Source organism: Ailuropoda melanoleuca, chromosome 6, assembly GCF_002007445.2.
Source record: "Ailuropoda melanoleuca isolate Jingjing chromosome 6, ASM200744v2, whole genome shotgun sequence".
Taxonomy (NCBI): domain Eukaryota; kingdom Metazoa; phylum Chordata; class Mammalia; order Carnivora; family Ursidae; genus Ailuropoda; species Ailuropoda melanoleuca.
The window spans coordinates 36,818,525-36,831,627 of NC_048223.1; positions in this window are offsets into that span (position 1 = coordinate 36,818,525).

The following is a 13,103-nucleotide window of genomic DNA, read 5'->3' on the forward strand; positions in this document are numbered from 1 at the left end:
GAACTAGCGCAGGCGACCGATGGTGGTGGTGCAGGGGGGAAGAATGAGACCCCGAGAACCACGCGGACTTCCCCTCGTTTTCCCAGGAGAACAGCTGGGAGTGTGGCTGGTCCAGGAAAAGTGGGGGTACCTGGGTCCTGCCTTCCAGGACCCCCATCTGGGGCACTGCGGAGGGTGAGGGCCACCACTTGGGGCTCCCAAGATGAGGAAGGTTGGGAAGAGGCAGGCCATGGAGAAGAGCCAGATGGTCTGTGTCAAGACAGTCTTGGACCCATCGCTCCTGACCCTGGCTTCCTTGCCCTCACCTCCCCGAGACTCCTCAACGCTGCCCCAGCGTCCCGCCTCCTTGTGGCTGGCTCTCTGTCCCAGCATGCGGGTCCGCTCCACGGCATCTAACTCAGCAGACAGCAGCCTCCTCTGGGGGCGTTTCCCAGGCTTTCCTCCAGGCTCTGCCATTGCCTGCTTGGGGGACACATCCTCCGGGATCTGACTGAATGACCCTGGGCCCGCTTCCAGGAAGAGAGAACAGGAATCACCCTCTGCCCCCTCCCCCTCTGGTCAAGTCTTAATCTGGAGCCCGGTTCCCTCCACTGTGCCCCAGGCCAGCACGTCCAGCTTCCTCCTGGGACACCGGCACGGCTGTCGAGCCCAGCCACCCAACACTCAGCTGGAGCGTCTCAGCCTGAACACCACAGCAGCCATCTTCAACCTCAGGCTCCTCCCCGCCCCCTCACCAGCCCAGGCCCTGCAGCTGCTGCCTTGTGTGCGTCCTTCACTTGCTGTTCTAAGGGGCTCAGGGGCTTCCCTTCCTCTATCCTTGTCTGCTCCTGACCGCTCAGCTACCAGAGTGTTTTCATCCCAGATGGCTGCCTCCTGGATAAAACCCTTCACTGGCTTCCTGTTGCCTCGGGGTCCAGGCAAGCGGTGCCCAGGCCTCTAGCCCTGCCAACCTCTGTGACCGCCTCTCTCTCCAACCCTCAAGGACCCAGGCTCTTTGTCCTGGAAGCCCTGCCAGCTGCTGTTCCCTGCACCCAGAACACGAGCCTCCTCTCCACTCAGCCCACAGGCCTCATCTTAACGTCACCTCCTTTAGGAGACTTCCCTGTCCGCTCAACCCCTCTTCCCCATCACTTGTCCCCACTCTAGGTACTGCCCTTGTCACAGCACTTAATACTCCTTATTGCAAACACCTGTAAAGCCCATTTTATTCCATTTTGTTCAGTGGACACAATCTTGCCCTGACCCCAGATGAAAACAGGGCTGATCCTGTGGCCGTTGGGCTCATTCTTGGATAAAACAGCAGCCTACAGCCACGCTGCAAATACGATCTCAGCCTGGGCCCGAGACTGCCCAATCCCACAGAAGAGATGGGGCGGCTCCCGCTCCTCACACCAGGCAGGCAGCGCAAGGGGACCCTCCGGGGCGGGGGGTATTCTGTGGGATTTTTGAAGACTGCTTGCCGAGACTTCTCCCTGCAGTTTCCTGAGCCCAGGAGGTGTGCTGTCTTCCAGAGGCCCCTGAGTCCATGGGTACCTGTGAGTCCACCCACAGCCTCATTCTCCACGTCCCTCAACCCCTCAGGTGGCCCTGCTGTGGTGGCATGCACCGGCCTCTCTCTGCCACCTGCCACCTCTGGTCCAGGAGAAGCACTCAGAGCACCTGCCCCACCCTCCACACACACATGCTGGGGTGCGGCCATGCCCAGCCGCAGCCTGCTGTACAGCCCCCACCAGAGCAGCTGGCCCATGATCCCCTCCATGTCCCAGGCAGTCAGGCCCCATCACCCGTCCACCTGAGCTTCCTCAGACCCAGTGAAGCCCCATCCTCCATGTCTCCAACATGTCAAAGCTCTCCAAGAAGGCCCCTGTGGACCTGGGGAAGAGGTTGGCACATTCCACACAGGCCCACGCTGATGGGAGGCCACAGGGTCCTGGAAACAACAGGTGACGGTTCTTTCCAAAGAAACCCTCCCACAGCTCCCCTGGGGCCTCCACTCTCTTGGACCCCTTTTTATACCCTTGATGTGACTGTGGGCAGTCTCAGTGTCCAGCACCATTTCCCTCAAAACCATCTGCACGTGAGAGACAGGGGGTTTGATATCCTAAAACTCTTGGGGTTGGTCCTTTGGTCAAAAGTGGGGCAGAAGCAGTCCACCCTAACGTCCTGTGACACTTGTCTAATCGTCTTTCTCCAACCAGACCAAGGTTTTTCAGAGGGTGGGCCACATCTCAGCGTAACGGGCCACCACCAGCTGTTTCAACAATAATGTCAGAATTTGAAACAGCAGTGTATCCTCTGTGGTGAGGCTGAGTGTTGTCGTGTGAAAGCGCTGTTTCAGATAGATAGATATCTTGGGTGGGTATCCATGTGTATAGTGGGGAGTGATGGGAATGTGTTTCTTACAAGAAAGCAACCCGAGGACAGGGTTCATGGCTGGTCTCGTCACCATGCAGCCGGGACCTAGCTCAGTAGCTGGCGCAGCAGAAGCCCCATAAGCATTGGTGGAGGGAGAAAGGCTGGGACACCCACCCTAAGCTGGGAAGGGTCAGTCTCGTCTCTGGCAAGCTCCAGGACACGACGGCTTGGTCTGGGCTCAGGCAGTGGCTTCCCTATAATTCTCAAAGCCCAGGCTTGGCATCTGGGTTCCTGGACCCCTTGTGTGTGGTCTTCCACAGAGGCCTGCAGTGGGCCTTCGCCTGGCATGGCACAGGGCAGGCTCCTCTGGAGGGAGGCACGAGTGGGGCCGCAGCTGTCACCAGGCTGTTGTGGGGTGAGGCTGGGGTCCAGGCAGCGGGTGGCTCTGAGGGACGGATGTCGGCTCCTGTGTCAGAGGGAAGGCATGCGGCCCAGAGAGCTCAGCCGTTGGCAGGGAAAGAGATGCTCCTGGACAGACGTCAGCTCTCACCCTGGGGCCACGGCTTTGGCAGCCACCCTGCCCCGTGCCAGCGGCTCCTCCACCCTCAGCCCTGGCGGCCACGAGACTCGAGCCCTGGTGCCGGGAGGCTGGGAGGGCGGGAGGGACAGAGACGGAACCGGAACAGAGGAGGCAGGGCCGCCACTGGCTTCGGGAGGCTGCAGCACCGTGTCCCTGCAGCGGGCCTCCGCACCACTGCCCAGCCCCTAGCGCGCCCAGGGCTACAGCGCCACTCACACCTGTGCCTGAAGCGGGTTAGCGGGAACGTCCGCTGAATTCACCGGGCTCCTCTCCTCCACTTGATTACTTCCTGGCCTCCGCGTCCCCTGCCCCTTTCTCACAGGCAGCCCCACCTGGCACTCTGTGTTCCCCTGGCAGGTCAGGCACGGGCCATCTGACATCCTCACCTACATGGAGACACAGGCGGGTTCACACACACACGTGCACGCTTGAGGCGCTGTAAACTGGGTCTCCACTCTGGGGGCAGCGGCGTGACATCAGGAAGATGCCTGAAATACCAGGAATGAACCTCAGGCTTCCTGTCCCAAACCCCCGGGACCAGGGGCCTCAGGACATTCCCAGGACAGAGGCAGGCAGACAGGCCAGAGGGGGTGGCCAAGGGACTTTGTTTTGATATTATGCTCAAAGGCTGGTGCTGCCAAGTTCTATCTGGGGGACCCCAGGGAGACCACGGGGGCCCTGCCAGAGGCAACACTCTCTTGCAGGTGTCCCAAGTCAGCCTGAGCATCAGGGGTGGGGGCTGGGCCAGTTGGAGCCCAGCACGCATACTGACCACCCTGACAAGCACTTCCTCCCATGCCAGCTCACGGGGCTGGCATCCCCGGGCAGCTGCCAGGCACCTGCTGCCGGAGAGAAAAGCCCATCATCCCAGCCTTTGTGGAGAGATGGACTGGCTCGGATTCCAGAAAGGCATGCAAGTGAAACAGAGCCCCCCTCCCCGGATGTGGGCTGACCAGCGGGCGGTATGTCCTGTCCTCCTACCCTGCTCCGTGCCCAGCCTCTGTGGGCAGAGCCTCGGGGAGCGGGTGCTGGGATTTTAAGTACAACCAGCTAGGGGGCTGAGCTTGCCTCCAGCATTTGTTCTCGGGGGAGCCGTATCTCCTGGGGGACCATCTGTCTGCCACGCAGCCTTTCAGGCTGCACCCCCTCTTCCTGAAGGCCAGGCACCAGCCTGGCTCTGGGTGCAAGGCTGTGGGAAGAGCTGCAGGACAGCTGAGGGCCGGGAGGGCTTGACCGAGAAGAGAGGCTGGCTTCACAGAGATAATTGGGCCTCCTGTATCCTGTATCAATCCATCACATTTACAGTCTTCTCTCCAGACAGGAGGCAACGAGGAAATGACAGAAGCCAATCAGGCTAATAAATAAAGAGTAATAGAATAACCAGTATGTGCAGCCCATTCCCTGAACCCCAGAGCCAGGAGCAGGGCTGAGCCCCTCCCCTCTTTCTCTGTCTGGACTTCAGCCACAGGACCCAGGGGATGGTTAAGACCAGTCCCCAGAGGGTAGGGGCGAGGGGAGGAACAACTAGTTTTCCAGCTGCTCAGCCCAAAATCTTGGCGTCATCCCTTCCTCCTCTCTCTCTCTCTCACCCCCCCACCACATCCAATCCCAAAGGAAAGACTGTTGGCTCTACCTCGGAAATATATCCCAATCCAACCACTTCTCAACACCTCCACAGCCACCACGCTGGGCTGAGCACTGTCTGCTCTTGCCTGGATTCTTATAAGGGCCCCCAGCTGGTCCCTGCCACAGACCGCTCCCAACACGGCAGCCGGCCGCACCCCACAAATGCTCAGCACAGCGGTCCCCAGGGCCCCCCTTGCACTCAGACAACAGCCTGAGCCCTCTGCAGCCCTCCGTCACGCACCCCTGCTCCCCAGGGCCTGTCTGAGCCCTCCACAGCCGTGTCTCTCACACCGCTGCAGCCACCCTGCTCCTTGCTGCCTCCTCCCAGGCTGAGCACGCCTCACTGTGGGACTTCAGCACAGGCTGTCCCCTGCCTGTCACCTTCTTGTCCCAGAGACCAGCACAGCTCCCCCTTTCTTCAGGCTTCTCTTGTCACTTTTGCAATGACGCAGCCAAGATCATCCTACCGTCTACCCTGTGCAGCCCACTGCTTCTATACTTGAATCAGGTTCAGCGAGGTCTCATTTACATACCATAAAATTCACCCTTTTAAATGCATGGTTTGATGAGTTTGACAAATGCAGAAGCAGTAGAGCCACCACCAAAATCAGTATGTCAAACATTTCTATCACGTCAGGGAGGTCCCCAACCCTTGCGTCTAGCAGCTGCTGAGCTGTTTTCTATGCCTGTAGAGCTGCTTTTTCTGGAGCGTTCTTATAAAAGGAATAATACTGTGTGTAGTCTGTGCCGTCTGGCTGCTGTCACGCAGCATAATGCATCTGAGCCTCGTCCGTGTGTTGGTTGGATGTGTTAGCTCCTTCCCATTGAATGTATCGCATTACATGGCTGCACCGCAGTTTACTTTGCGTGTAAGAGCTAATGGACTTTTGGGATGTTCAGTGTTTTGTTATCATGAATGATGTTGCTAGGAAAGTTTGTACACAGGTGTTGGTGTGGACACATTTTTTTATCTCTTGGGTAAATCCTAGAAACTGAATGTCAGGGTCCTATGACTAGCGTATGTTTAACTCTACAAGTTAGCAAATGTTCTCCAAAGTGGCTGGTCATTGTTCACCGCCATCGGCAACGAGAGTTCCAGTGGCTCCATCTCCATGCCAACATTTGGTACTGTCAATCTTTTTCTTTTTTTCTTTAATTCTGGCCATTTGAGTGGGTGTGTCCTATAATTTTATCTTGCATTTCCCTGATGACTGATGATGTTGAGCATCTGTTCCTTTGCTTCTTGGCCCCTGTCTCTTCTTTGGAGGAATGTCTGCCATTGTAGGGAAGGAGCTGCCAACAAACATTTTATATATTGACCCCGTCATTGAAGGAGCAAAGTGCCCACTCAGCGTGAGCCCATGCCATTGCTCTGCATGGGCTTGCTGTGTAGTCTGGAGTCTCGTCTCCCATCCTCATCTGTGAGATGGGTGTAACAGGAACATGAAGGATGGGGAAATTAAGACATGCAAAGAGTTTACAGCAACCCCCAGTACATAGTAAGCACTTAGCAAACCTCCAGTGTAGTGATGATGGGTACTATTACTAACCCCTGGGTGACTTGCTCCTGTCAATCCCATTCCCCTCCTCAGAGCCCCGGGTTTTCTCTGTGAGTGGTTGGCACTATCCCCAAGGCCCTTCTCCAGTAACACCCCCTGATTTTGTGAGTTGTTCTCTCAGGTCCCTTCCTCCACCCAGGGGCACCCCTGACAGCCATGCAGCCCTGGGACCATCACCACACATGCAGTACTGCACAATGGCCTAGGGCCAGCTCCTCAGCCACCAGTGAGAGGGACCATGAGAAACAGGAAGGAGTCTGAAGAATAGTTGGAAGGCAGATGACACCAGACAGGACCAACAGACCCTGGGAGTCTGGACAAAGTGGTGTGGCCTTGCAGGGACACCGCCCGTGCTCTACAGTGGCTCAGCATGCTCTCCCCCCACCACCCTCTCCCCACCCCAGCCCTCTCCCTAGCTCAGTACCATAGGTGGGCCACCAGGTGTACATGATCCCCACTCTCACCCCAAGTGACCTCTGGAGGAGAACTGGGCCCCCTCCTGGGGGATGGAGTTGGGATGGGGCGAGAGTAGCGGGAAGGCAGCCCACACAGGTCTGGGGCTGGAGCCAGGGTGCCATGGGGAGTGAGGAGGAGGTGGTGAGAGGACAGCCCAGCAGGCCCAGGGACTGCCTGCCAGGGTGGTGATGGGGGAAGCTGCAAGAGCTTAGGGGCTGCAGGCCCGGGGGTTCTGGAGGCCAGAGCAGGAAGGACAGGAGGCACTAAGGGGCAGGCGTGCAGGAAGCTCTGCACCCCCCACACCCCCACACCACCCCAGTCCTTCACTTGTACTCGCAAGCTCTTCACGCTCATTGTCACCTCAGTTGTGGGCAGCCCCACCCAGCCTCCCCTGCCACCAGCCCCCGCCAAGACTGCCCTGGCCTGCTCGTGCCCTCCTCTCCCCGGGGTGAGTCACCACCTCAGAGCTTCCCTCACCACACGCCTGCTGTCAGGCCCCAGCCACGTGCACACACACACACCCTCACCCTCAGCTCATCTCTCTGCTCCCAGGTCCCAGCTGAAAACCACTCAGACCCAAGGATAGCCTCACCATGACGCCCTGTGCCAGCTCTACCTGGGATGTGGCCAAGCCGCCCCCTCTTTCTCCTATGGAGACCACCATGTTTGCAGGATAAACAAAAGCTGAGCAGTGGCCAAGGCCCAGCCAGCAGGGCTGATGCTAGTGATACACGCCAGGAGTGAGTGGCAGGAGGCCTCAGAGCCAAAGGGGTCCCCTTCCTCACTCACTCCCAGTGAATGATGTCAGCCTCCACAGAGGACCAGCTGGGGAAACAGTGGCATCTGTCCATTCTTCCTTCAGGAACACGTACCGCGCATCCTACAGCTTCTGGAGTTCTAATAATGGGCAAAAGCAGACAAGGCTCCGGCCCGCGTGCAGCTCGCAATCAAGCTGGCGAGACAGATGTTAACCTCAAGATCCACAAACTAGGCCTGCTTCTAGTCACAAAACGGGGGGTCGGGGCTTGGGGGAGTACAAGTGTCCAGGTGGTGGAGTACAAGGGAGTAAGGGTCTCCTGAAGACACGGCATTTTTGTTTTCCTGAGATTCCAGAAGGAAGATGATGCCTGGGGCTGCACCCAGACAGTGAGAGAGAGCTGACCTCCCACCCTCACCCCGCCCCTGCCCTGGGGAAGGCCTGGGGCCCCTGCGAGGCTGTTGATGAGGTTTACTGTCTGTACTTCATGCTATTTGGGCAAGGGAATGGTTGCTGAATGGGTGGTATGTTAGTAAGACGCGCCTCCTGCTCTGACAAGGTTTGTGGGGGACAAGAATGAATGGGGAAAATAGGTCAGTCAGGGGGCCTCTGTCAGGAGAGATGATGGTGACTTGAACCAGGTTGGGGACTGTGGAGAGTGAGAAACTTGGGAGCTATTTCAGATGCACTATTGGAAGACAGAGCACCCAAGAGTGGGTGGGGAGGCTCCTCTGGCCTCTGGCTAGGACAGTGGGGAAGGTGCCGCAAGGGGCCTCCTGGGCTGGCCCTCAGGCCTCCTCCATCTGCCCCAATGAGCATTTAGCAAGTAGGGTTCGTTGGGGGCTTATTGTATTTAAGAATTAATTTGAGGCCCTATCTTCCCTAATCCTGTCCTATGTCTACCATAAGAAGCATGAGCTCAAAAAAGACAGCAAGTTCCCAGTACCTGCTTGAGGTAGTCACACATTGCCAGTGACGGGAAAACGTCTCTGGTCACTGTGAATGCACCTGTACAAACTGCCCCCCTGTGCATGAACTGCCCCAGAGCACAGAGCACAAAGGTGCCCTCAGGCTGCTCTCAACTCTTTCTATTAACCAATTAAGAATTTACATGACTTATCCCCTCTTGAGGGGACTTTGCCTTCAGCTTGAATTATTTAAAAAACAAAATAGGATTTGGGGTCTACTGCCACATACCATTCCTCAAAGTCAAGGGGAGCCCGGTGAGAACCCCTACTTTGACTCCTCTCTAGGTGATGGTCCTGCCGATAGACAAGCCCAGGCCGCAACCAAGATCGTAGGCAGAATCTCAGCACGGTGGCTACTCTGGAAGTCCTGATAGCAGCTTCCTGACTGCATGCTGACGTCAGCCCTACCTGATGAAACACAGGCAGGCCCTTGCTGGAAACTGCAGCCACCACTCCAGACTCCTGTTTTCCTCCGGATAATTTCATTTTAGAAGGTTGTGGCCCAAGGCCTTTATTGTGGGTCCCCAGCTCTACCCCAACAGGTCTGCTTCCCTTGCCATCTCAAGAAGGAGCAGCTGGATCTTTTCTTCCCTTTCTGAAGCTTGGGCCCCTTCTGTAAATTGATGCACTTCCTCCAGGGGCCAGCTTTGCATACCAGCGATCCCAGGGAGGGGAAGACTTGGATCTAGTCTCAAAACAGTTAACTAACTCTAAGTGGGGAACCACGGCTACCCACTCACCCCACATTTGCATAACCGAGAAAGCCAGTCAAGTTGCCTTCACTGGACTCAAGGTATCTTCCTTTAAACACTACCTGTACCTGCCACCTGTGGACACAGCAAGTGGGCTGTACTGGGCCGTTAATCTTCCCTGCAGGCCCCAGGACCTTGAGGAGGCTTATTTAAAAAGCAGACCTCCAACAGTGCCCCTTCCCAAACTCAGCACAGGCTTGGATCTAAGTGCTTTTCATGCAGGAAAAAGGAAAGTTTCCAGGTGGAAATCTTCCAAATGTGTCTTCCCCAATCACCTTGTCACCAGACTGTTCTAAGCAAAAACTTTCTCATAAATTATCTTTGCCTTTGGCTGTTCACACACAAAGGTCACATAGTTGTCTGCCTCTGATATCACACACGTAGCTGGGGAAACGGTTTCAGAAGTTCCCACAGCTGGACTCTCCAGAGGAATTCTGACCAGGAAAGGGGAGATGAGGTCATGATGAAGAGGGAAAGAAGGAAAGAGAAAGCGAGCAAGACCCAGAGAGCTAGACAGGGAGAGAGGACTCTCTTTCCGGGTCATCTTGCTCCTTTCTCCCTTCCATCTCTAACCGCAGCTTCCTCAGCGTTCCCCCTGCCATCCCATGCAAGTGAACAGACAATAAAAACCATTAACCAGAAGCAATAATTTGCCAGTGTCAATGAGCACACACAGCACCCAAATCTTGGTTTCTAAATACCATTCTCCATTAAAAGGAAACAGGACTCCTTGGTGAAGTGCCTGATTCATTGCTAGAGCAGAGAAAATAGAAGATGAGCCTGGAGCATGTAGTTTCAGAAGGAAAGAGAGTGCTTAAACACTGGCAAGACGTCAAGAGACATGGAAGCCAGTTTGAATGGGCCAATTAGTAGAGCTTGGAAGGAATGATGGAGTTGAAAATCACCAATGGATGAAGACTAGTGGGTAAAATTATCTCTCACGGTAACTTTTTAATTGCAAAGAGAAACATAGCAGTTGTACCCAGGGAGAATTTGGTGCACACCACCTAAACCAAGTGACCAAAGACAGCATCTCTAACAACTGGGAAACTGGACACTGGGAGCCTCCCCATGTGATACTCAGAGGAAGACACAGTGTCACCCTTCGTGGTGATCTTGCCAAAAATGCATAACCTGAAACCAACCATGAGGAAACAGCAGAACAGAATTTGAGCAACATCATTCCACAAGATAACCGGCCCGGACTCTTCAAAAGTGTCAAGTTCAAGAAACACAAAGAGAGCCTAAGGAATTTACCCAGATTAACATGACAACTAAATGCAGTGGGTGACCCTGGAACAGGAAAAGAAGAGACATAAAGGAGATGTGTTTGAGATAACTGATAAAATTTGAATATGGACTGTGGATTAGTAACAGTATTATATCAGTATTTAATTTCCTGCTTTTGATAACCGTACTGTGGTTTTGCAAAATTCTTGTCCTTACCAATACACACTGAACTATTTAGGGGTAAAAAAGCATGGTGTCGGGGCGCCTGGGTGGCACAGCGGTTAAGTGTCTGCCTTCGGCTCAGGGCGTGATCCCGGCGTTATGGGATAGAGCCCTGCATCAGGCTCCTCTGCTATGAGCCTGCTTCTTCCTCTCCCACTCCCCCTGCTTGTGTTCCCTCTCTCGCTGGCTGTCTCTATCTCTGTCGAATAAATAAATAAAATCTTAAAAAAAAAAAAAGCATGGTGTCTTCAACTTACTCTCAAGTGATTCAGAAACAAAAATGTGCATGTGTATGTGTGTATACACGATGTATACTATATATACGATATTGAATGTAGAATATATTATATACACATAATGCAGAGAGAGAATTATAAAATAAAGGGGCAAAATATGAATAATTGGTGAATCTCCATCAAGGATATATAGAAATTCCTTGCAACTTTCCTGTAAATTTGAAATTACACCAAAATAAAATTTACATAGATCCTAACAGTGGCCAACAATTACATGCCACCCACTCTGTGCTGGGCACTGTTCAAATACCTTACATGTCTTAACTCGATACTTGAGTCCTACAAGATGCATGGTCATCTTCCCTTTACAGAGGAAAGGAGGCAGAGCTGTTTTGTAGCCTACCCCTACCTGGCAAGCTGGCGGAGTGGGGATCGGATGCCGGGCCAGCCCACCTGGCTCCACAGTCTGTGCTCTTAGTCGGTGGGCTCCGCAGCCCCTGGACAGGAGCGCACATGGAGGACCAGCACACCTGACACACATACATGCACAGGTGGGCTGCCTGGTGCCAAATCACTGGGGCCTGAGGATCAAGAGAATCTTCAGGTGTGAACTCAGAAGAGCACCTTTGAGAAAGTAGAAGGGAGTTTGGTGCCTTGGGTTTGGGGGCCTGCACAAAGACCCTCCTCCCAGATTTCCTATGGCCCCTGCCCAGACCTATTTGTCTTCTCTTCCCCCCCCCCACTTTTTAAAAATAGATTTTATTTATGTATCAGAAAGAGAGAGAGAGAGCACAAGAAGGCAGAAGGAGAAGCAGGCTCCCCGCTGAGCAAGGAGCCTGATGCGGGACTTGATCCCAGGACCCTGGGATCATGACCTGAGCTGAAGGCAGACACTTAACTGATGGAGCCACACAGGTGCCCCCTCTTCCCCTTTTCTACAGCCCCAAGTCCTATGTCTCTTCCCCCAGTGCCGATGCCCACAAATTCAAAAATTAGGGGTTTCTGTGCTCGGCCTTCTGGACCCTGGCTGGGGCCTTGGAGGAGAGAAGGGGGGCCCAGCTGGAGCAGTGAACCCAAAGCCAAGGTTAAGAGAAGACAATTGAAAGCTGATGGCCAGGGACTGGAGGAGATGTTATGAGAAGATGACAAAGAAGGACCAGCCCTGAGGTGCACCCCACGAGAAGCAGGGAGTTCCCAGACCCCAGCACCACAGCCACTGCAGGAGCAGGCTTGACTGGGGGGTGGCCATCCTCCTTGGCGCTTGGCCAGAAAGGACTGAGGGTGGTCTGTTCCCTACCACCTGAGGAGACTGAGGCCTCACAGACAGGGACAGAGTCACCGAGCCTGAGCTGGGCTATCAGGAGGATGGCAGTCTGGCAGGGAAATGGTGGAGGGGGAGGAAGACGCTGACGTCTGAATTCAGAAGTGGAGTGGACCCCCGCCATCCCCTCCCTGCTGAAGGGCCTGTCACAAGGCGGCCGTGGCTCACACCTGCTTATCAGTGCTGGGGTGTGGAGAGGGTGTCGGGGATGGGAGATAGGGCTGGGACAGGGCTGTCCACACCGGCCTGCTCTGCCTCCCTCATTCACACCTCCTCAGAGGCCCCTCAGCCCACTTACCCACTGAGGCCTCCAGCCTCCCTCAGCAAGCCTCCGGCAAGCCGCCCTGCGGGCTTCCTTTCCTGAAGGAGCACTCCGCCCTCGACAGTGAAAAGACACCAAACAGGGAGGGACCCGGGCGACTGTCCAGCCCATCCCTCACTTCGCCGACAGGGAAACCAGGACTAAGGAGACGCCACTCACCTAAAATCATATTGCAGGTACACGTAGGAGCCAGAGCTAGGCTCTGACCCTAAACCAGAGCCCAGCAGGGTCTGAGCCTCAGCCTGGGAATCCATGAGGCAGGGCCCAGGGCCATAGTGAAGGGGGAGTGAGAGGCACATTCATCCTGCGGAGTGCCATGCTTTTCAAGTTTCGGCCTCACGTAGGGAGAGGGAGCATACATCATATTGCCCTAGGCCCCACTGCCTGCATCAGAATGGCAATGAATGGCAAGGGAGGAAAGCCCCCCTCTGAAATGGTGGGCAGACAGGGGAGGAGAGGTGAGGGCGGCGCGGAGCACATAAAGCGAGAGGCCAGAGGGAAAAGTCAGGGGCCTGGCGTGGGTGGTGGTAGGAAAGGAAAACCTCTGTTCTGCCAGGTGGCCTTGGGCCCCAGCTGTGCCGAGGCCTCAGATGAGCTGGGGAAGCTCAGGGAAGTCAAAGCCACTGCCTGCCACTGTCCCCTCACTTGTAGCCTTGGAGATCATTTGGGTGGAAAGGCCCCTGGCATGACCAGAGGCAGGACAGTTCAACTCCTGCCTC